The sequence below is a fragment of the Pteropus medius genome, unplaced genomic scaffold (genome assembly GCF_902729225.1).
Source record: "Pteropus medius unplaced genomic scaffold, Ma_sr-lr_union100, whole genome shotgun sequence".
NCBI lineage: Eukaryota > Metazoa > Chordata > Mammalia > Chiroptera > Pteropodidae > Pteropus > Pteropus medius.
Window position 1 is genome coordinate 1,150,485 of NW_024342644.1, and position 4,666 is coordinate 1,155,150.

General features: G+C 33.9%; 1 non-coding gene across 1 annotated transcript; it reads right to left on the reverse strand.

Annotated features, from left to right (window-relative positions):
• Positions 1 to 460: 460 nt before the first annotated feature.
• Positions 461 to 579, reverse strand: LOC120605670 (5S ribosomal RNA). Its single transcript, XR_005653677.1, has one exon. It is a non-coding gene; the product is annotated as a 5S ribosomal RNA (ribosomal RNA).
• Between the last annotated feature and the right edge of the window lie 4,087 nt (positions 580 to 4,666).

The following is a 4,666-nucleotide window of genomic DNA, read 5'->3' on the forward strand; positions in this document are numbered from 1 at the left end:
TACAGTTGCCATAGAAACATTGTTTCTTTTCCTCTTCTCTTCCTCTTCTATTCTACTATCTTTAGAGCATGTGAAATGGGAGCCTGCTGGAACATTATAGTAGTATTCCATTATTATAGTCACTGAGATTAATGAGAAAGAAGTCTGAAAAAGCAATGTTCATTATTCCTTATCGTATTCATAATTTGGTCACAAAGTTCAAGGCAGTAACAGGGGTTTGGGCATGATTTTCATATATTTTTTTAAATTTTTTAAAATTTTACTTATATAGATGTCTAACTAATGTGCTATATACTTGAAATTAATTTAAATAAATAAATTTTTTTAAAAACATTACTTATTAGTATACTTCAATTTTTTTTTTTTTTTTTTTTTTTTTTTTAGGCAAGGCAACCTTGGTTGCCCATACAGAATTACCAAGGCCTTGTCAGCTTACAATCCTTTTTTTTTTTTTTTTTTACACCTACAGCACCTGGTCTTCCTAGGTGGTCTCCCACCCAAGTACTAACCAGGCCTGACCCTGCTTAGCTTCCGAGATCAGACGGGATCAGGCTTGTTCAGGGTAGCATGGCTGTAGACTCAAATTTTTAATGTGTTAATGTCTACTGTCCCCAAGAAGTAGAAGTTTTAAGAAAATTTTGCATCCAAGTGTAGTAGTTTGCCCATTCATAAAATGTATTTGAGTTATACACATGTGGTGACTATTCATTAGAGGGTAACTGGAGCAGTTACGCAACACTACACAACGCATACAACTTTTTTTTCCTTTTTTGTTCTCCTTCTTTTTCTCCGCTTCCTTCTTTAATCACTTCTCTTTATCTATTTTTCTATTTCATTTCTCTATGGTGTCAGCAGCCATAAGATTTCTTAGTAAACATGATATATTTATTGTAAATTTACATCATGTTCTATGATAAAGAATACTTTGTGATATAAATCAGAATCAATAAAAGAAACCTTGCAATTGGTTAAAAAAATAATAAATTTTTTTAAAATTAAAAATAAAAGAAAAACTCTTGGAATGTGATTATCCCAAGGCTATATAGCTCTTTAACTACAATTTTCTAACTTGATGGCGAGTTTTAACTAAATATTTGCTAGGCCTTGTGAGTATGAAGTTTAATTATTTAGGGAATATAAACACTTTTATGCTACATATATAGACTAAATCAGTATATACAAGATGTAATAAAGGCTATCACAGCACAATTAAAAGGCCCAACATAATCGCAATTCTTAAATTTGTTGGCTATTACCAACATTTAATAGGCTATCCTTATTTTTTGTTTGAATCACCACAAAATTAGAAGTGCTAGCAACAATCAAATTGGGAGGAAAAAAAAGAAAAGAAAAATATTTAATTACGCCTAACATAAGTTTTGGCTTAAGTGTATTTCTTGGCAGTCTAATTCTTTGAAAATAAGTAACACTACCAATTGATAATTCATTCACCACTGTGCCATAAACTGAAGAGTATAATTCTTCTGGTTGAATTTGATTCTACACACTAAAAGTAGATAACACTAATTATATAGTCATAGACAATGGCCATTAGATTTTCTTAAATTTAAACTAATCATAGGCTCTTCCTAATCCAAATGTTCACCTTCATCTTTCGTGCCCAACCACCTCCAAGCAACTACATCCTCAGACCTGGCTTGGGACATCTGCTTTGGACATGGCAATAGAAAGCCCTGCTCTGGCCTTCTTCCCTAAGAACAAGAGAATGCTCCTCCTCAGTCCCTATGCCTTTATTCTTCCAGAACTTGAACCCTGAGATCCTAGAATCCTAGAATTCCCTGCCTAAAGGACCTTAAGCCTTTTTCCAAGACCAGTGTGAGGAGTCATTTCCCTAAGCAGATGGGCAGCAAGGCTGTTCACTCCCAGGCTCAGAAGCTGCTCATAGACGAGACAAAGCTGGAGGTAGGAAGAGAAGGGGTGTAGGCCACAGATTAGGCCTCTATTGGTAATTTTGACTGGCCTCCACAAAGTGAACTTCTAAAATTTGCCACCTTTCCCCAAATCCACAGTGGTCTTTTGGGTTTAATATCTTTATATATGCTCTTCTCCAAACTTGGAGCTCCCTCCTGCTTCCACTCGTGAAAATCTCCTTCTGATCCAGTGTCACTTCCATTTTGAAACTTCTTATGACTTTTCTAGAGAGATTAGCTGTTTCCTCTTTTAGGTTACTATATAATGTTTTACTAACATTTAGCATAGAAATTAACACTTCTGACTATAATTATTTACTCACATATTTGTCTCTATGAAAAATTTGAGGCTAGCGAGACTAAATTCAGATAGTGATCCTTTATAAATATTGAATAAATGTGTGTTGAATTAAATTCACTAAATACATTATTTATTTGTAAATTGGTTATCAAGCTCATTTCTCATGCTAAAAGTCTTCAGGCTATGTCTTAGGATACTATTGCATTTTTATTAATGTAAATGAATAGAATAGTAAACTCAAAATTAGTTAAAATATTTTCCAAATGTAGATAATTCTAAAAGTTCTATCTACAAAAACAAATTTTTGACATATAATGTAATCTTTGATAAAAATTGACAGTTATACTTAACATTCAAAAACTTCAAATTGACATATTTACTGTAATCTGCTCCTCTGTAATACAGAGAAGTGGGACATATTAATGGAGAAATCTCATGATTTTTAGTCAAGGCACTTAAGTATATACCTAAATTATTTAACATACAGTGCAAAAAAAAAGTGTCTCTCTTTGTTACTCAAAATTGCTAGAAATGCATAATAGTTTACATTTTGTACACCCTTACTAGGTGCTAGGTACTCTTTCAGACAGTTTACAAGTAGTGAATTGTTTAATCCCCACAAGAACATTGTGAGGGTCAGAATAATTAGGAAACTTTCCCAAGGTCATTATGGGAATGAAACTATGACAAACTTTCTGGTGGAAAGATCAAAATTCAAGAGATACTGAAATATACATGGTAACTAGATCTATGGGGAAGTGATGGGGCAAGGAGCAATTGGTCAGTTATAAGAGAAGAATGGAACCCTAGGGAGACCAACACTGAAGGGACTGGACAAACAGAGGAGCCCATAAAAGAGACAGAAGGTGGCATCAGAAAAGCTGCAGAAGAAACCAGAGAAATGATACTCCAGAAACCAAAGGAGAGAGTAATTTCATGAGGCGAGCTCAACATTACCAGACCTTATACATGCATAATACAGTTGACTACACAAAGGTCCCTATAAGCATTTAGACAGTCTTGTCAAACAGTTTAGATCCAGATTAAAGCCAGATTTGGTGAGCTGATGAATAAATGGAAGGGAGTGATGTAGGAGTAGAGAAAGATGGGTCTTTGAGAGGGTGCCTAAAGGAAAGGCAGACACAAGGCATAAGTCTGAGAAATAGGGAAAGTTTTTAACTGTTTTTAACAAGTGCATATTTTCCTCTTTCATGGAAGTGATAAATAGTCAAATAAACAATTTTAAGTAAGGTAAAGTTTTATATGCTCAAGCTGTTGGCTTTCTAAATCTATACAGCAGAATACAGGTAGCTCTAAATCCTTGATACTCAAGGTTTGGTAAACATCACTAGCTTTTCTTGGGGGTTAGTTAAAATACAAAATCTCAGGCCCCACACCAACCCAGAATCTGTGTTTTAATTAAAAAACAAAACAAAACAAAGAAAACAGTATTTTAAAGTTTGAAAATCATGAATCTAGACTATAGACAACCCAAAGGAAAACATTAGTCATTAAAATATGGTTTAAAATTGTTTTAGTTTGCTTTATATGCACTCCAGAGTCACATCTAATTTATTTGTAAATATAAGCATTCCTCTTTTCCCAACCCATTAATTAACTAGTTTCAAGTTATACTTTCTATCTCAAGTAATTAACATTTTACTCTTAAATTAGAATGTTATATCAACAGATTGTATAGATGCACTTGGGTGTGGCTTTCCCTGCAATATGCAGTATTAATTAGCCTTTTCTAATTCAATGCAATATCCAATTTCAAAAGGTAAAGGTTTTACGGATTTCTCTCTATGATGCTTATTTTCTTCAAGCTTGCCCAGCTTATGTCATAGACACATTGAAAGAGAGTAAATAAAGGGCTCCAAAGAGTTCATTTTATATGAGATGTAGCAGTAGCAATGATAGCAGAAAATGGGAAACAATCTGAGGACCAAAAAGAGAATTCCATAAAAGGAAAACACACTGAGAAGCAATCCTTGTCTGCATGATTCCAAAATACACAAATTTCAGTTACCATGGTTAGTGAAATAATACCAGTCTCCAACAACATGGTTCAAATGTCAGCTACCACAATATATCAAATGTGACTAATCACTTGAAGTATAAACTCTGCTGCTAGCTCTTCAGTCTTTAAATCACTATGTAAAGAATAGATGTGCCTACTATCCAGTGACCAATCACGGCACTTCTTTCAAAGTTTGTTGGTGATTTGTCACTGTGCATCTATTTTTCAGTGCATGCACAGACAGAAATAATGTTATTGTGTTGGCCCCTTGTCTCCCAGTGAAAATCACAAACAACATTTTACAAAAATGGATAATTAAGAAGGAAATGGCCTACAAAGATGGAAGCACAGCAAAGAAATGAAAAGTGCTAACAGTGGAAGCTAAATTAGAATCTTACATAAATTGCTGATAAT